Genomic DNA, 21,470 nt, shown 5'->3' on the forward strand with positions numbered 1-21,470 from the left:
TAACAGTTGGATTGTTCTGATTAGGCCCAAAGTTCTCCATTTTCACTCATCTACAAATAGTATTTTTATACCTATGCACTACTCTTCAGAAACAAAGAAACAAATGGTCTATTAATAAAAATTAAGTACTTAAAATAATTTTTTATAAGCTTATAATAAATTTCCTCATAATTAAGATTAGGGACTACGGAAATATCCAATTAGAATTAGCATCCCAGAGGTGCCTGGGTGGTCCAGTCGGTTAAGGGTCCGCCTTCGACTCAGGTCGTGATCTCACGGTTCGTGAGTTTGAGCCCCATATTGGACTGTCTCCTGTCAGCACAGAGCCTGCTTCAGATCCTCTGTCCCCTTCTCTCTCTGCCCCTTCCCTGTGCCTGCACTCTCTCTCTCTCAAAAATAAATAAACATTAAAAAAATAGAATTAGCATCCCAGCTCTGCCACTTGTTACTCTGTGCCTCACTTTTCCTCTTACCAAGTGCATGCTTTGGACAGTCACAGCGAACCTCTCCATGCCTTAGTTTCCCCATCTGTAAAATGAGCAGGATAACAGTACGAGTTGTTTTGAGGATTAAATATCTTATAAATAAAGTGCTTAGGACCATGTCTGGCACCCAGACAGCAAACAATGCGAAGGCATTAGCTCTTATTATGTTTCTTTTACTTTTGAAAGGATACTCTATATTATTAGCCTGATATCTGAGATTTCTATCACACCTGCATAGTTCAGTTTTTTAGCTTATTTAATTGCTATCCCATTCTAAAAAATACTTAAAAATTTTTTTTCTATTCAATTTTGGATCAACAGAAGAAATACTTTCATTACAACTAACCCTTAAGCCAAAGATCTCTTAGAGCAGTGGTTCTCCACCTCAACAGCACCTCAGAATCACCTGGAGGCCTTGATAAATTACAGAGTGCTGGGCCCATCTCCACAGTTTCTCATTCAGTAGGTTTAGAGGAGAGTCTGAGGTTGTGCACATCTAAATATTTTCAATGTAATGCTGATCTGGGGACCACACTTGAGAACTGTTGTCTTAGTGAACAAAATCTAATGATTGTTGGAAAAAGAATTTTGAAAATTTAAGTAGTAAATTTATTTTCTTTCTGTGTGTGTATATATGCATATGTGAATATAAATATAGTAATTATGTAAAAGATGGATGAAATTGTTAATGTGCCATTTTCTATATAATTAAAAAGGTAGGTCTTACCAAACAAAAATCATGTAAGTACAAGTACTTAGGAAGTTTATGTAACATTTGTTTTGTTTTTTGTTTTAAGTTTATGTAACATTGATAATTAAGTTGACATTATTTGGAATATTTTCTTGCATTTCATAACAACAGCATTTTTCTTGATAAGAATTCATGTTTTTCAAAATAACTAGTTAACTAATCCTTTTATTGTCTAAGAAATTTCTGTAGGATTACTGCTTATTTAAGGCAAAAAGACTTCTTCGATGTTCTTTATGCCACCAACCTCAAGGTAAAGCTCTGCTAAAAAAGAAGCAAACAGATCTTTTCTTGCATCTGATTTGTGTATGTGTGTGTGTATGTATGTATGGGATTACTTTGATGAGATGTAATCATTTTGCAAAAGTATTATTATGAAGTTATTTAAAAGCTATGTAGTATTGAATTTGTAGTAAGTATTAGTTGCCCAGTACTGGGAAATAATTTAAAGACGAGGAAGGCCAGTCCAAACAGTAGTGAGCTTATATTTTGTATTTTGAGTTTTTCTAAATTGTGCATACATGAAATTGCAGGACAATATACACCAGATTCCTTTGTTCTTCGCTGTGTTATAAAATTGCTACTCATATCCAGGGACTGACTCTCTAGTTTTACCATACGTGGCATTTTTATGAGCAATGTTTAACACATGTTTAAGAATGTAGGAAGGAACTAGGATTGGCAGAATGAAAAAATGTGAGCTTCATGCAATGGAAACACAGATTTGAACTAATAATAATTTATTACATTTTCTTACTGAAAATGTGGTTGAGTACTAGTTAAGCAAGCCTTTCCTTAAGAGAAAGAATTGACTTTTCATACTCCTCATTAATGTGTATAGTATCCCAGAACTTCTCACTTGGTCAAATTGTGGAAAAAATCTTCTAGAATTCTGCCAAGTGATCAGGCAGATAGTGTTCCAGTACAGGTGAGTGAGACACCTGAATGTTGATAACATGTGAGACCACAGGGTCTCTGGCTTCAAGGAACATAGATCCATGAAACCAATTTATCAACGGGTAGGTGCATTTTTGTTTCTTGGTTTCCAGCATTGTCCTGTTTTATTGTACAGTTCACATACTGCCACATGTGAAGTATGGAACTGATGTGTCTTTTTCAACTGAAGAAAGAAGTGCAAAGTTTATGTTCATGCCCCAATGCATTATGGGAATCAGCATTTTGAGAATTAACAGCAAAATCTCTCTTCTAGTAGTGGTTTGATTTCATCCATTCTTTGGGAATTAGGAATAAATATAAATAGTTGAATTCAATCATATTATTATATGTAAGAAATATGTAAAATGATACTATTTTTGCTTCAGAAATCCAAATATGACCTGGGTTTGATAATCTGGCACTGTCCTTTTGGTACAAAACCCTTAATGAAGCCTCCCTAAGCATTGGTGAGTAAGGGTAATAATTCCCTCTCTTTAGGGTTTTCATAATGATTAAATAAATGTGTTTTACTATTATTACTGTTATTTATATTATTAATGTATCCGTGATTCTCAACTCTATTTAGATAAATGACACTACACCATAAACATTGTTTACAGCTTTCAGATAATGCATAAGTGCTCTAAGTGGGAAATAAATGTCTTAGAAAAATAATGAGAAAGTAAAGTTTTATTACTTCTGGATATTGGGTATATATCTAATCTAGCATTTTCCATACTGAGCAAATAGATGCTGTCCTACCCTACTGGTGAATATTTGTGATGTATTTCTAGTTGTCAATATTTAATTCAGATAATAACTATAATTCTTTCTGTGGGTACTTATGTAAACAAACTGCATATTCTTCAGGTTAATTTTCCAGCATTATTTTCCCCAATATTAGTTTTCTTGAGGACTTGTTCTAAGTTCAAAGTCCATAATTCAGCTTTTTCTACATCTCAAATATGTGACAAACTTTCTTCAGAGTACAATAAGGAATATTTGAGAGCATTTACACAATCATAGAATTTGACCTTTAGGAGAAACTTTTGTATTAGTTCATAGATAAAATATTGTTCACAGATAATAATATTTTATTTTTGTACATAAGAAAACTGAAGTTCCAATATTAGGTAATGTTTATTAACATGATGGACAGGTATGACATTCTCTTTTTTATACCCACAGTCTTCACAGGATTCCCTGGTCATTTCCCTTTGTTCAGGGGGACTTAAAAATGTTCAGGAATGTTGTGTTATTCATAGGCCCATGCGTGAAGTTGGCAGAGGGCTTCCGCATGAGGGCAGCTCATCCATGGAATCCTTACCTCTTGTGTATTCATGGTTTCTCTGTCTCTTTCATATTTTCATATCATTTTTACTCCTGTTTTGAATCACTACAGTCTTCAAGCCTGGCACAAAATAGGATGCTCTGGTTCACGTTCCAGGTAGTTTGAGTCTCTCTCTCTCATATATATGCTTCAGGCTGATACCTCTCAATACCTTGCCCTCACACAAAGAACAAACAAGTACCGCAGACAAGAGCATACAAGGTTCTTATGGGCCATGATGTGATATCTAATACATAATCTTGCCATTAACCTAGGTAATTGCATAATTTTACTGAGTAATTTCCAGCACATTGCAATTACATCAGTTTATGACACCACTTTTCACAGCTTGGAAGTAGGCAGGGCCCAAGACTTGCTCTAAAACAATAGGATGTTAAAATGAGATGGGGTATCTCCTTCTTGATTAGGTTACAGTATATAACAAAGGTATGGGATGTCATTCTTACCTTAGCTGAGAAGTCTTAGAGAAAGATTTTTCTCTATTGTTGACCTGAAGAAGTAAGCTACCACACTGTATGTGAACCTAGGGAGAGGTCCAGGTGGCAAAGAACTGCAGATAGTCTTCAGCTGACAGCAAGCAATCCGACACCTCAGTCACACAGCAGCCAAGAAGTGAATTATGCCAACAAACCGAAAAGGCTTGGGTACACATTCACCCAGTCCAGCCTCCAGAGGATAACGCAGCCTAACACCTTAATTGTAGCCTTGGAAGACCCTAAGCAAGGGCCTCAGCTAGGCTGTGCCCGGACTCCTGACTCACTCCTGACTCGCAGAAATTATGAGATAATAACTGTATGTTGTTTTAAGCTGTTAAATTTGCAATAATTAATTACATAGTAACGGAAAAGTTATAAAATCAGCCAGGTCAAATTGCAATCATTTGAGCTGCTTTACCATTTTCTATGTTGCTTGTTCATAAACAGTTGCAATTTGATTTGTGAATTTTGTAGTGAATAAAAATATTTCTGGATTGGAGGATGATTGTGGCATTCGTCAGGTTTTTTTTTTTAATTTTCAATTTGTAAAATTTGTGATTTCTTTTATAAATCTAAAGCAATACTCACTTTCACACATAATTCTGTAGTATGTTTCTTAACGAGGGCTTGCAAAATTTTATCTGCTTTGGCCCTTCAAATTTTAGATTCACTCCAAACAGTAGTCACACTTTCTGGTTCTTGAACAGTTTTATACAGTGGACTGTGAGGTCCTTGAGCATCTGATCAAACCCAAAACCTAGCAGCATTGAGTTCAGGGCCATGCACAGAAATGTCAGGACTGTTTGTTAACATGGTCTAGCCCATAGTTTGTAACCATTTCTGCGAGAGGGAATCGCCTATGGTACTTTTCTAGAAACAGCTTTATTGAGATTTTATTTCTATATAATAAGTTTCACCCATTTAAAGTATACAATTCAGTGGCATTCAGTATCTTTTCAGAGTTATGCAACTGTTATAGTTTGCTAGGGCTCCCATAACAAAATACCTCAGACTGGGTGGCCTTAACAATAAAAATGTAATTCGTCACAATTCTGGAAGCTAGAGGTTCAAGGTCAAGCTGTTGGCAGGTTTGGTTTCTTCTGAGGCCTTTCCCCTTGGCTTACAGATGGCCGCCACCTTGTCACTGTGTTCACATGGTCATCTGTGCAGGCGTGAATCTGGTGTCTCTATGTCTTAATCTCCTCTTCTTGTAAGAACACCATGTGAATTTTGTTACCGTTTTTCCCATTTCCCTGTTGACTGCCTTCCTTCCCTTACCTCTCATGGATCTTCCTCACATAAGCTTTCCACTGAGCTCTTTGCTATTTTTTTAGGCCTCCAACTTACTTCCTGCCTATCTTCTTCCTCTGACTTTTTTTTTTCTCCTTCACCTCCTTGTCTCATCTTCTTTCCTTTTTCTTTCTCCTTAACCTCAGTTCAGAGTATCTTCCAAAGAAATGATGAAATGTTGGACTACAGAAGTTAGAAGACCTTTAACTTTTCTGTGTAACTCAAATATAACACATGCTTCATAAAAGTCTGGCTCCTCGTTGATAAAAAGCACATTATTTTTGAAGTGCTCTTGGAATTGAAAATATGTTTTCTTTGAATGCAACCCTGTTCAAAGATAGGATACATCAAGACTTCACTTTATGTGTTAATTGCATATCTTTATAATTTAGTACTATGCAGTCATAGAAATGATGCTAGAAAAGTTAAATGTAACTTCTGGTCTGTACAGGATGGCATAGATTTGTCTCCTCATGCTCTTCCCTACTACATACCATTATAAACTCTGGAGGAAACTGAAGAGACAGCAAACGATAACTGAAAGTTGGTAAAGAATGGGGAACTTGTTTGGGACCCCAGCATGGGCGCGGGGGGGAACAATACAGCAGCCGGTATCTTACAATCCCCACCCAATATAAGAAGATTTCCAGCTCTGGCATTTCTTGATGGCAGCCTAGAACAGAGTGTGGCCCAGGTAGGGAAACTTCTCTTCCTGACTGATCAGGAGTCCCATCCGCAATGCCGGGGGACACTGATTGAATCACAAGGGACAGATTGGGAAGAGCCCCTGACTTTAAATAGCCAGAGGAAGTGCTCTTCTTCCCTCTCAGGCCTGAGACTGTGCTCTTCCTCCCAGAGACATCAGGTAGTTATAGGACATCAACCAGGGGGATCCCACCACACATGTCTAGACCATGAAGTGCTCTTATCTCCCACAGGGCATGAGACTCTTCTCCCGAGCCCGGAAACGTCATTTAGCTGGCAACACTGGCAAAAGGTATCATAATAAGACAAACACCCAACCTGGGAAATGTTCACTGTCCCATGTGCTAGAGCATCTCTTCTCTATAGGCAAGAGGCACTCAGCCTGGGGAAGCTCCTTCAACTTCTTGAAACAGCTACAGCTGGGACCAGTGACGACTGCAGGTTACAAACTAAGACAAGCAGCAGATAGCAAAATAGCACTGTATTGGTTCTGAAAATAATAGGGTTATTGGAACCATGGCCCATAGAATTAGGCCAAAGATAGGGGACTGCCTCCTAAAACAAAAAAATTAAAAAGAACCCAGGGCCTCCTTATAAAGAAGCCAAAATGTCCAGGATACAGTTTTTTAAAAGTCACTCATTACAGGAAAATCACAACTTGAATGAGGATAGAAAATTAACTGATAACCAACACCAAGATGAATCATATATTGTAATGATCTCACAAAGATGTCAAAACGATCATCATAAAAATGATTCCATAAACAATTACAAATTATCTTCAAGGAGATGGAAAAATAGAAAATCTCAGCACAGAAACCGAAGGACCCAAATGGAAATGGTAGAGCTGAATACAGTAACAGAAATTTAAAAACAAACAAAAAACATGCTACATGGGTTCAGTAGTAGAGTGGAAATGAGAGAGGATAGAATCTATGAACTTTATGTAACTGACCCAATCCAAACAACAAAGAGGAAATTGATGAAAAGAAAATGAACAGAACCTCAAGGACCCATGGGACAATAACAAAGAACCCAAAATACTTGTTATCAGAGAGGACAAAGGGATAGAGATTGAAAGAGTATTAAAAAAAAAAAAAAACAACAATGACTAAAAACTTCCTAAGTTTTGACAAAATATGTAAATCCGCAGTTTCAAGAAGCTGGCATGTGTGTCTGCAAGAAAAATCCCAATATAAGTCTACATACCAATTAAACAAAACTCCTAGGACTAATGAATGAGTTCAGAAAGGTCACGGGACACAGATCAAGCTATAGAAATCAATAGCATTTGTATGTACTAAGAATGAGCATGTAGGAAACAAAATTAGAAATATGATACCATTTACAATGACTCCAAGGAAGATAAGACTTAGGTAGTCTTTTCCAGGCCTTGATTTTAGGCAGAATGATAACTCACAGTTTATTCATAAATTTCATAAACATGCACAAGATCTGTATGCTGAAAGTTACCAAAGATATAAATAAAGAGATGGGTATACTGTTACATTGTATTGGAAGAGTCAACATAGTAAAGGCATTCTCCCCATATTGATGTATAATTTTAATATAATGCCTCTTAAGTTTCCAAAAAACTTGTTTTGTAGACAGGCTTATTCTAAAATTTGTATATAAAGGCAGAGGTCCTAGAAGAGCTACGAAAAGAAAATTACGAAAAAGAACAAAGAGGTAGAACTCCCTCTACCCAGTGTTAAGGCCTAATATGTGGCTATACTAATGAGGACTGTGTGGTATTGGTGGAGGCAGTCACATAGATGAATGGAACAGAATATGCAATCCAAAAATAGATCCACACAAATTTATTCAACTGATTTTTTTACAAAGGTTAAAAAAAAAAGTTCAATTGAGGAAGGATAGCTTTTTTTTTTTTTTTAATATTTATTTTTGAGACAGAGAGTGTGAGCAGGGGAGAGGCAGAAAGAGAGGGAGACACAGAATCTGAAGCAGGCTCCAGGTTCTGAGCTGTCAGCACAGGGCCCGACGTGGGGGCTCAGACTCACGGACTGTGAGATCATGACCTGAGCCAAAGTTAGATGCTTAACCGACTGAGCCACCCAGGCGCCCCTAGCTTTTTCAATAAATGTTGCTGGAGCAGTTGGACATCCACAGACAAAAATATAAATCTCAGCATAAACCTCATACTGTGCACAAAAATACCTCAAGATGCACCAGATGTTTTAATGTAAAAATGTAAAACTATAAAATTTTTAGGAAAATGGAGAAAGCTTTTAAGATCTAGGACTAGGCAAAGAGTTCTTAGACTTGACAACAATATCACAATACATAAAGAAAAAATTGATAAATTGGACCTCATCAAAACTGAAACATACTGGTTTGCAAAAGTGTCTGTAAAGAAAGTAAGACGATAAGCTAAGATTGGGAGAAAAATTTGCTAATTACATATCCCAAAACGGGCAACTATCTAGAACAGAAAAAGAACTCACAAAACTCAGTAGCGAAGGATAAACTGTTGTCTAGTATTCTATGTTGAGTGAAAATATGCTTTAGAAATAAAGATGGCATTAAGATATTTTAAGGTAAAGTGGAAATTTTCACTACTATACCTGGACTACAAGAAATGCTAAGGAAAGTCTTTCAGGCTGAAGGGAAATTATGCCAGCTGAAAACTTGTATATCCATGAGGAATAAAGATCATTGAAATGGCACATGGAAAGACCTTTTTCTCTTAAGTCCTTTAAATTCTTATGAATAATTACACCAAAAGTTATAACCCCAGAGGAATTTATAACATATAGAAGAGATTCTACATATGGTAATTGTCACAAAAATGATTAAATGGACCCACATATTTTTAGTGTTTCTACATTAATATGAAGTACTATAATATTAGCTCTAATAGGCTGTGAAAAGTTAAGGATATGTACTGTTACCCCAGAAAAAAAAAAACACTAAAAATTAGATAAAAATATAACTAAACATTCGATAGATTTATTAAAAGCCAGAAATTTTCAGTATGGATAAAAAAAAAAAGAACTGACTATATACTACGTATAGATGTTACACTTTAAAACAAAATACAAGGGCCTCCTGGGTGGTTCCGTTGGTTAAGCATCCAACTTCAGCTGAAATCATGATCTCATGGCTCCTGGGTTCGATCCCCATGTCAGTCTCTGTGCCGACAGCTTGGAGCCTGGAAGCTGCTTTGGATTCTGTTGTCTCCCCCTCTCTCTGCTCCTCCCCACACACTCTCTGTCTCTGTCTTTCTAAAAAATAAATAAACGTTAAAAAAATTTTTTTTAATTCCTTATAAAAAAATAAAGATACAAAAACCACCAAAGACCTTGAATAGCCAAAGCAGCCTTGAAAAAGCAAAGCAAAGCTGGAGTCATCACAATTCCAGATTTCAAGTTATTTTACAAAGCTGTAGTAATCAAAATATTATGGTACTGTCACATAAATAGACACATAGATCAATGGAACAGAATAGAAAACCCCAAATGAACCCACAACTATATGGTTCATTGATCTTCAACAAGGCAAGGAAGAACATCCAACGGGAAAAAGAATGTCTCTTCAACAAATGGTGTTGGGAAAACTGGACACCAACATGCAAAAGAAAGAAACTGGAGCACTTTCTTACACCACAAATAAAAATAAATTTAAAATGGATTGAAGACCTAAATTTGAGACCTGAAACCATAAAAATCCTAGAAGAGAACGTGGGCAATAACTTCTTTGACATCGACCATAGCAACTTCCTTCTGGATATGTCTCCTGAGGCAAGGGAAACAAAAGCAAAAATAAACTGTTGGAACTTCATCAAAATAAAACCTTCTGCACAATGAAGGAAACAATCAATAAAACTAAAGGGCAACCTATGGAATCAGAGAAAAGATTTGCAAATGACATATCTGATAAAGAGTATCCAAAATATATAAAGAACTTATAACAACACCCAAAAAATGAATAATCCAATTAAAACATGAGCAGAAGACATAAACAGACATTTTTTCCAAAGAAGACATCCAGATGGCCAACAGACACATGAAAAGATGCTCAGCATCACTGATCATCAGGATCATGCAAGTCATGCAAGTCAAAACCGCAATGATATATCACCTCACACCTGTCAGAATGGCTAACATCAGCAACAAAGGAAACAGTAGGTTTTGGCAAGGATGTGAAGAAAGGGGAACCTTCCTGCACTGCTGGTGGGAATGCAAACTGGTACAGCCATGCTGAAAAACAATATGGACCTCAAAAAGTTAGAAATACCCTAGGATCCAGCAATTGCAGTACTAGGTATTTACCCAAAGAATACAAAAAGTCAGAGGGATACATGCACCCTGGTGTTTATAGCAGCATTATCTACAATTGCCAAATTATGAAGCCAGCCTAAATGTTTATTAATGGATGAATGGATAAAGAAGATGTGGTGTAAATATACAATGGAATATTACTCAGCCATAAAAAGAATGAAATCTTGCCATTTGCAGCAACAAGGATGGAGCTAGAGAGTATTATGCTAAGTGAAATAAGTCAAAGAAAGGCAAATACCATATGATTTCACTCCTATATGGAATTTAATAAAACAAATGAGCAAAGGGGAAAAACAAAGAAAGAGGCAAGCCAAGAAACAGACTCTTAATTACAGTGAACAAACTGATGGTTACCAGAAGGGAGGTTAGTGGGGGGATGGGTCAAATAGTTGATGAGTATTAAGGAGTGCACTTGTGATCAGTACTGGTTGTTGTATGGAAGTGTTGAATCACTATATTGTGCACCTGAAACTAACATTGCACTATATGTTAACTGTAATTTAAATAAAAACTTAAAGGTACAGAAAGACTGAAATTAATGAATGGAAAAATGTACCAAGCAAACAGTAAGCATAAGAAGGCTGGAGAATGATATCAATATCACAAAAAGTTGTATTTAAATAAAAGATATTATCAAAGATAAATAAGGGCATGTCATAATAATAAAATATTCTACTATATCTTGAATAAAGATATAATATAGAAAGATACAGCAATCTTCAGTATACCTGAAAACAGCCTTATGATTCAGGAAAAAAATTTGAAAGAATTAAAAGAAGAAATGGACATTTCCACAATCATAGTTGGAGATTAAAAACCTCTCTCTCAGTAATTGATAGAACAATGAGAACAATAGATAGATAGATAGATAGATAGATAGATAACCAAGATCTGAATAGCACTATTAACTAACTTAGCCTAATTGATATTTCCCAAGAACTACAGAATACATGTTCTTTTCAATTATAAATGATATATTCATTCTGATATATCGCATGCAGGGCTATAAAACAAGTCTCAGTAAACCTAAAAGAATTGAAATCATAGAGTATACCCTCTGGCCATTATTGGATTAAAGTATAAATTACTAATAAAATATCTTTAAACTGGCAATATTTGAAAATAAACACCATATTTCTAATCTATGGAAGAAAGAAGAAATCAAAAGAGAAAGGATAATGAATTATAATAATACAACATATCAAAATTTGTGTGGTACACCTAAAATAGTACTTTCAGGAAAATTTGTATCTTAAACTATTTATATTAGAAAATTTTCTTTAGAGGGAACCATTTAAGACCCCACCTAAGGAAGTAAAAACTCAAAGTACACATAACGAAGAAAATAAATATATCCGAACTCAATGAAATTTAAATATAAATGGAAAACCTCAACAAAATAAACCTACCTAGACTTACCATGAAGAAAAAGAAATTATGATTATCAGTAATTGAATAAACAAGATAAAGTATATAAATATCTTGAAAATATAACTATGCAACTTCATAAAACTAATGCAGGATATAGTGGAAAATGTACATGGCCTGTGTCTAATACTGGAATTAAATTTCTTATTGAAATCTTTCCACAAGGAAATCTCCAGGTTAAGATGGTTCGCTGATTAATTCTATCAAATACTTAAGAAATAATACCAATATTACAAAACTCTTTGAGAAAATACAGAGAAGAGAAACACTTTACAATTGGTTTTATAAAGCCAGTATAACTTTAGATTTGAAACCTGACAAAAATATTACCAAAAAAGGAACACTCTAAACCAATATCTCTCATAAACTAAGTCACAAAAGATTTTTAACAAGATACTAAGAAATCAAGTCGAGTGATTTAGAGTGCAGAAGAATACATCTTGATCAGAGGAGTTCATTCTAAGAAGGCAGGGCTGGTTTGACATTCATAAGTCAACCAATGTAATTCACCATATTAACAATAAAAGACAAAGTCACTATGATCATTTCAATAGATTGAAAAAAGCATTTGACAAAATTCAAAGTTTATTCATGATAACTCTCAGCAAAGTAGGAATAGTAAAACTTTCTCAACCTGACAAGTGGCATCAAAGAAGCTACTTAATGCTGAAATATTTAGTGCTTTTCCACCATGATCTGTAAAAAGCCAGGATGCCCACTCCCATCATTTCTACTGAACCTTATGCTGGAGGTCCTGATTGCTCTAAGGCAATAAAATATTTAAAAGGCCTAAAACTCAAAAACAAATAAACTTGTCTCTATCTGTATATGACATAATTTTTAACATAGAAAAAACTTAGGAAAATACAATTAAGATACCAAAAATAATAAATGAGCTAGCAAGGTCACAGTATACAACTAAAAGTCAATTGCATTTATATATACTAATAACAAAAAAAAAGTTAGAAAATAAAATTAAAGAAATAATTCTATTATGTTGGCATCAAAAGTCATAAAATATTTGGAAATAATCTCTCAAAAGATATAAAGGACATTCACACTGAAAACTGTAATACAATGATGAAAGTTGATAAAGGAGACCTAAATAATTAGAGTCCACATAATGAAGTTTATTGATTTTGAAGACCTAAAGTCATTAAGATATCAGTTCACTCCAAATTGGTCTATAGATTCAGTTCAATTCCAACACAATCCCAGCAGGTGCTTTGGTAGAAATTGATTCTAATGTTTATGCAGGAGCACAAATGGCCTAGAATATCTAAAGTGATCTTTACAAAGAACAAATCTGGAGGACTTACATTTGCTAACCTCAAGACTTACTGTAAAGCTATGGTAAACAAGACAACATGGAACTAGCATAGGGCTGATACACAGATCAGTCCAACAGAATAGAGAATCAAGAAATACAGTCATGTGTTGGTAGTAAATTAAGTTTTGACAAGGTGCCAAACGAATCCAAAGAGGATAAAAAAATCTTTTCAACAAATGGCTGGAACAACTACATATTCATATGGGAATAATTAACCTCAACGACTATCTAATGCCAAACACAAAAATTAACTCAAGCTAAAATATATTAGCTAAATCTATAAAGCCTAAAACCTAAGCATAGTTTAGTATCTTTGTAATTTTGACCTAAGTAAAGATTTTGCAGCAATAACTGTAAAAGCAAGAAAGTAAATTAGACTTCATGGAAAACAAAAACTTCTGTCATTAAAAGACATTTTTAGGGGCGCCTGGGTGGCTCAGTCGGTTAAGCATCCAACTTCAGCTCAGGTCACAATCTCGTGGTCCGTGAGTTTGAGCCCCGCGTCGGGCTCTGGGCTGATGGCTCAGAGCCTGGAGCCTGCTTCCGATTCTGTGTCTCCCTCTCTCTCTGCCCCTCCCCCGTTCATGCTCTGTCTCTCTCTGTCTCAAAAATAAATAAAATGTTAAAAAAAATGTTTAAAAGACATTTTTAAAAATGTATAGGTTACTCAGAAAAAAATATTAACAAACATGTATCTGATAGAAGACTGGTAGTCAGGATATATTTTAAAAAGCTCTTAAAACTTAATAATTAAATGACAAAAAATGGATCAAAGTAAGCAAAATATTTCAACAGACATTTGGCCAAGAAGTACAAGTGTCCAATAAGCACATAAAAATGTTCAGTATTGCTTATGGCAGGAAAATGTCAATTAAAATCATGAAAAGATACCCAGACATCTCATCAGAATGGTTAAAACAAAAAAGAATGGGTTAACTAATGACCTAACTGTTGGAGAGAACGTAGAGTAGTTATGCCTCTCATACGTTATTGATGGGAATATAATATGGTACAACCACACTGGAAAAAGCTCTGGCAATTTTTTTATGAAACTAAACATATGTTTATTTTTTGACACAGTAATTCAATTCCTAAGAGAAATGAAAACATATGTCTGCAAAAACACTTGTACAAAATGTTTAGAGAGTTTTATTCATAACAGCTAAAGCCTGGAAAGAGCTTGAGTTTCCGTGAGAAGATAATAGATAAAGAATTGTACTGTATTCAAACAACGAAACACTTCATAGTAATAAAAAGAATGAACTATTGGTACATACAACAGCATGGACTAATCTCAAAAATACTCTGCTGAATGAAAGAAAAAAAGCTCCATATCTAGAGTCCATACTGTATGATTCCATGTATAGAATCAATAATTTGATAGGCAACAAATTTCTATGGTAAGAAAAAAATCAGAACAGTTGTTGCCAGTAAAGGGTGGGGCAGGACTCTACTTGGAAGGAGCATGAGGAAGCTTTCAGTGCCGAGGCTAATGTTCGGTATCTTGATAATGGTGTAGGTTACTCAAGTGAATATATTTGTAAGAACTCAACATGTGGTACACTTAAGATTTATCCATTTTACCATATAGAAATTTTACCTTTCAAGAAAAAAAGGAACCCAATACAAATATTGGATAATAGTTAATCACAGGCATGCTGCAGTATCTAGTAGAAGTGTATTGGTGTTTTCAACTCACTATGACATACGTAAAAAAAAATTAAGCTTTGATTGATGGGTGAAGGAATAGATGGATGATGAAGCAACTATAGTAAAATAATATAATATAGTATAATGAATATAATATAGTAATATAATATAATAATATAGTATTATGTATAATATAGTATTCATTATAATATAGTATTCATTATAATATAATGAATATAATATAGTAATATAATATAGTAAAATATAATATAGTAAAATGATCATTGTAAAATCCAGATCATGGATATATGAGTGTTTGATGTAATGTATTTCAACTTTTCTGTGTATTTGAAAATTTTTACAATTAAATATTGGGAAAAACCAATGCATCTGTTGTTTTATTTATAAAATCCATTTCATTAGTCAAGTGGAACACAATATTCAAAGTAAACTTAGTCAGAGAGAATGCATATAAGATTTTATTTGTTTGGCAATTTCCAAATGTTTAGTGTTTTGCTAATACGTATACCTGCAACGCTTGTTGGCATTATTATTTAGTTTTGTTGTTATACAATGGTGATTGTTATATATGATTATGCATTCAGTGATAATGTATCTTAAATGATGTTGAATGGTAGTGGTTGATGGTTTTGATAGTGTCAGTACTCCTACTTAAGCACATTTTAAGTCACTGAGTGCAGAGTTAGGAAGAGATGCTCACAGTTGGTTCTTGTGAGCCTGTGCAAGCTGACCCCAACCTACCTCTGTTCTGACTTCATCAAACCAGTTAGGGATTGTTATGGACCAAACTGTGCCCCTGCAAAATTCATATGTTGAAGTCCTAACCCCCCGTGTGACTGTATTTGAGAAAGGGTCTTTATTTTTTTTATTTTTTTAACATTTATTATCTATTTTGAGAGAGAGCTTGTGTGCACATGGGGGAGAGGCAGAGAGCGAAGGAGAGAGAATACCTAGCAGGCTCTGTGCTGTTAGCACAGAGCCCAACATGGGGCTTGTTCTTAGGAACCATGAGGTCATGACCTGAGCCAATATCAAGAGTTGGACACCTAACCGAACAACAGCCACCCAGGTGCCCCAGAGATAGGGCCTTTAGAGAGGTAATTATGGTTAATGAGGTTATAAGGGTGGGGCCCTAATCCAATAGGACTGGTGTGTTATAAAAAGAAAGAGATACCTGAGAGTTCTTTCTCTCCACATGTGCACAGAAGAAAACCCAGGTGAGGACACAGAAGGCAGCCATCTGTAAGCCAGGAAGAAAGTTCTCATCAGAAACCAACTTTGAGGGGGGAGCCTGAGTGGCTCAGTCAGTTAAGTGTCCGACTGCTCAGGTCATGATCTCACCATTCCCAAGTTCAAGCCCCATGTCAGGCCCTATGCTGACAACTCAGAGCCTGGAGCCTGTTTCAGGGTCTCTCTGCCTTCCTTTCTATCTCTGCCCCATCCCCATTCATGCTCTGTCTCTCTCAAAAACAAATAAACATTAAAAAATAATAACAAGGTGGGGGGGGGGGGAAGAAACCAACTCTGAGGACACCTTGATCTTGAAACTTGAGCTTCCAGAGCTATAAGAAAATGAGTTTCTGTTGCTTAAACCATCCAGTCTGTGGCATTTTATTATGGCAGCCCTAGCAGAGCAGTATGCTAATCATGCTTTATTTCCTGAAAGAACACTGTCAGATTAGCATTGCTATTTCCTCTTAAATTTTTTAAAGATTCACAGGATTTTGATTGGCGAGTTTGGACCCTGATCCTATCAATTTTGAAAATTACGTGTTCTGATGCACAGAAATCTTCCTCTTCTACAAGAAAGGTGACCTCAACCACACTGTCTTTCAAAAGATACTCTTGTTTAATGTGAGTGCCATATTCCAACTCTAGTTGGAATATGTCCTTATCTAGCATTGGCTAGATAACTAGCAGTACTTTTTGTCAAATGCTGTTGAAGAAGGATTTAGGCTAATAGTAATTCACTTTGTCTTATGATAAGACATTAATTTAATCAGTGGCTCATTTTTCTCTTCAGCTAAAGCTTTAGGTAAATCGTGTTGGGAAAATAAAACCCAGAGGCAGCAGAGGCAGAAACTAATTGGAAACATTGCTTTTAGGTAATGAAGCACTTACACATCAATTTTGGGGATTCATTAAGTTTTTGGAGGGGACAATTTTTCACGTAAACTCATAATGAAAAACAAACAATTGGGATTGAAATATGTAATTGCCAAAGTCATGAAATATGGGGAGAAATTTGGCAATTCATTTAATTTCACCAAACACTTCACTAAAATATTGTTAAATATTGGTGCTCCAGAGATTTGAAAAATGAACAAAAATATGTTCTACTACTTAAAGTAGTCTACTAGAGGAGAAACTCAATTAAACCTGTCCCAGGTGATAAAGGCGATTAACAAGGTATATATCAGGTGCTGTAGGAACACAATGAGAGATTAATACACTCTTTCTAGGTAGAAGACAGTCCAGAAACAGTGTTATAGTTTCTCTCTCTTCCTATCTCTCAGCTTTTGTATTTTGAAGATAACTGCTGAGAAGGGTCAACATATCCCTTCAGGAAACTAGAGGAAGTTACATTTGTCTCAAGTCGTGTGGTTTGCTCAAGCCAAAAGATCATTCTAGATAACTATAGAAAAAACCGGTGGGGTGCCTTTCTTTGGAGAATTCCAGGAAAGAAAAAGAGAAAACTGATGTCTGAGAGGTGAAGCTGTTTTACCAAAATGAAAAGAAATGAGTCACTCCCAAAGATGTTCAGGAACAATTTTGCTAGTTGATAAGTCTAGATTTTGTGACACTCATTGCAAACACGAAGACTCTTTAAAAAGCTGTGCAGGACTTTTCCAGAAGCAGGACCAGCTACATAATTCTGGGCCCAGGGCAAACTGAAAGTGCTAGGTCCCTTGATTAAAATTATTAAGAATTTCAAGGAGGCAACAGTAGGCTTTAAGCCACATGTGGTGCCCTGGGCAATTGCACTTGCTCTGGGGTCCTGGAAGCCAGTCCTGGCCAGAGGACAGTATCACTCTAAGCGAAGTATTCCCCATTTCTGTCTGGTTTAGGCAATTACAGGCTTCGGAATGTAATAAATGTAGATCTGAGTCCTGGCTCCATCACTTATCAGCTCCTGGGTTTGGAGCAAGTTATTTTCAGTTTCCTCCCTGAAATGTAGTCCTGCAAATTAAGCTTCTATTGCAAGTTCCAGCATCACGTAAATTACACATGTGAATTTTATTCTGGTGACTCTACAAATAACTACGTGTATTACTAAAGAAGAATTATGAAAATTAATGATTTAGAAATCTTGCTATTAGTTTCAGAACAAGAATTACACTAATTGAAACACTTTTTTTTTTTCTCTTCTTTATTTTTCCCCTCTTGGCCATCAGTTTCATTCCTCATCTCAGCTGTGAGCTGCCAAGCACAAGTTTGATTAACCATAAAAATCATTTCAAGATCAGAAATATTTCTTGTTTAAACAAAAGTTATGTATTTGGGATTAAAGAACATAATGTCATGGACATTGTATATTCCACATACTGTATTCTTCATGGTAATCTTTCACCATTACTTGTTGATATTCATAGATAAATTTAATGTACATAGTGCTTAACAGTTTAAAAAATCTATCTACGTTTTATCTGTCACTGCTGTACAGAAAAACAGGAGTACTGGTTCCTGCCTGTGGACCTCTCTCTCTGGGTAGTATGGCAACTTCCTCCACTGTCTCCAGGTCCTAGAAAGCTGGATTTTCTGGTACATCATTAAAAAACTGGCACCAAGATTCAAGGTATCTATTCCCTGAGCAAGATCACTGTTACGTTCTCTCCATTAAAAAGAGACAGCAGCAAAGGGCGAGTACTTCTGCCAGTGCCCAGCCCCGCTGTCCAAGCACACTCCTCTAGGAAATTGCAAAAACAGGAGACTCATGCTCCTGCTGACACTCTGAGTTCCCATGTGCATTATGCGATGCTTGCTGCTGTGTGCCCCCAGCCTTTACAAGACAGACCTTAAGTCATTGTTGGATAACAGGGGCATGAATTATTCATCTCGTTTTACCAATGAGAAACACAAAGTCAGATGGCTGAAATGAAATGCCCAAAGTCACAAATCTAATGATGAGAATTGACGTGGCATTTGACCTTCCTATTCCAGGATAATTCATCAGTGATATAGGTTCCTGAATAACAATAGTTGACATACTACTTTGTTCTAGATGCTCTCACAGGCAGTTTATATTTACTGACATTTAATCCTGCAACACACCTGTAGAACAGGTACCAATATTGCCTATTCTTTACAGAGAAAGCAACTGAGGCAAGGGGAAGTTTTGTGATTTCCTCAAGGTCTGTTTGTAAGTTGCAAAGCTGGAGTTCAAAAGTAGCTGATCTGGGTCCAGAGTCCCTGCTCCTACTGTCTAGCTGTACTTCAACTCACTTGCTAGCTCAGGAGGTGCTGGGACAACTGTCTGACCATAGCTCTTCCTGGGCCACATAACCAGTTTATTCTGAGGGAAAGGTAAAGAGGGATCTCCCCATCAGGACTCAGGTTGATGTTCAGGGCATTGCCAGGAGGGGAGGGCAGGGCAGGGTTTGTGACCGAAGTCACTTGTTAGTGCAGGTTGTGAGGCCAAAGGTAGTAGAACTGCAGACAGTTAATGGTTTAAGTCCGTAGTCTTCAACCTATCAGACTGATGAAATACTTGATACACTCGATAATTAAACACATATTGTTTTCATGCCCCCCACTAGGCATTCAAAGTCATTCAGGATACCAACAAACATTCTTTGTGCAGGATTGTCCTATGCATTGCAGGAGGTCTAGCATCTCTGGCCCCTGTCCTTTCAATATCAGCAATGTCCCTGTGAAAGTGACAACTACAAGGGCTCCCTAAAGACCCCCTCTCATCTCCAATATGAACTCTGAGATATGATTCATTCTGTGCTAAGAATCAGCAGTATATATCCATGCAAAGCCTTGAGGGGTAATCTAGAATTAGGATCCACAGGCAATTCATCTGTGCCTCACCAGGTTGTACCTCATATCTTTATGTGCCTGGTTTTGAAGCAATTCCCAGTTTCGGAAGGCATGCCCTAAATTTCTCCTAAACAAGATCCCTATTTTCTTTCAGCTCTTGATTCACAAGCCATATGAGAGATTCTGAGCTCATTCATGTTGCTATAACTTCATCAAGAGCTGAGTCCCAAGAAACAAAACTTGGAAGCCAAGTGTTTGAATGACCCTCTTCTGGGAAACAGCTAACTGGCTGGAGTGGTTGGGGTGGGTTGTATGCATGGATAGATTTGTAAAGAACAGCTAAAGCAAGAGAGGTCCCAGAAGTAACTGGTGAGAGAGAGCTGGCGAGCAATTCTAAGTCAAAGTCCTTAATGACTGTCAGAAATCAGAGACAAAATACAAATGCCAGGTCTCCAGGGTAGAAGCAAGTGTTAAATGAGAAAAAGGATCAAAGGTCAGGAAACAGATGGAGATGGAATTTAAGAGTTAGCTGTCCAGGAACATAAGAGTAGGGATGGGCTGGGATGACAGCCAGAATGTTGTGTGTTTGGGGCTTATTATCTCTGCTCAGTGGTGATGGTTGCACAACTCTCTGAATATACCAAAAACCACCGAACAGCACACTTTGAAAGAGTGGCTTTTATGGTATGAAAAATCTACCGAAATAAGTCTTTTAAAAAGTATATGTTGGGACAGATAGAAAATCAAAGAGAAAGAACGTGACAGGAATCTGTGTACCTAGTAATCCTAAGATCTTTAGTGGTAACACAAAATTTTTGTGGATATACAGAACTAAAAGTGAAATTGCATCTCTCAGCTATGGCATCCAGCATTATCATCCAGTTATTATTAAGACATCGTAGATCTAAGAGAGCAGCAGAGGGATTACACCGGTTTTCTTGATCTGAAAAGCATGATGATGTTAGCACCCACCCGCTGGTATGAGAAAGTGAAGAGTTTATTTTCCAGTCCGGGGTATTCAGAGTCATCAGGAATATCAAAAGCATGTCCCCCAAAATCATATTTTTCTGAATTTAATGATATGATTCATATAAAATGTTTTCTTTAAATCATTACCTAAACTAATTTTTTGTTCTACAATTATTTTTAAAGACATATGAAATGTAGTTGTTAATACATCTCCTTTTTTTTTTTTTTCTTGACCAGTATGAAGCTCAGGCATGACTCAATTTACTCAAGCCAATCATTTAAGCAGATTATTTAAGACTTGGCTCAGGTCTGGCAGAACACAAATAAATATTACAATGTAAAATAAACATATAATGGATATTATTAGATCATGTCCAGCCATGGCTAATTTTGTGGTAGATTGTATCATAGTTGCTCCTATGTCCAAGAACGTTCTAAGTTTGTTGAAAACTTCTACAAGGTAAAGGAACAGGAATGTGTAAACGTGGTTAAATAAAACAATGGTTTTAACCTCTTCTTTGGATGCGTACCAAAGTAATGGAGGAAGCAATTACCACACCAGCTGACACACAAACATTGTTTAACAAATATGTCCTCAGTGGATCGTTAGTTTTCAGTGTATTGTTAATTCATTTTCAAAACATTTTCAAATGTTCTTGGATCTTAATATAATCAAAAAGAGGTGAAAATTAGAAAAATGGAACACAGTATGTCCTTGGTGACGATAATGCCTGTGATACTTTCCATTTAGTTGGCACTCACTAAGTGACTATTCAAGAAATCTAGTAAAAGATACC

Source organism: Panthera leo, chromosome C2, assembly GCF_018350215.1.
Source record: "Panthera leo isolate Ple1 chromosome C2, P.leo_Ple1_pat1.1, whole genome shotgun sequence".
Lineage (NCBI taxonomy): Eukaryota > Metazoa > Chordata > Mammalia > Carnivora > Felidae > Panthera > Panthera leo.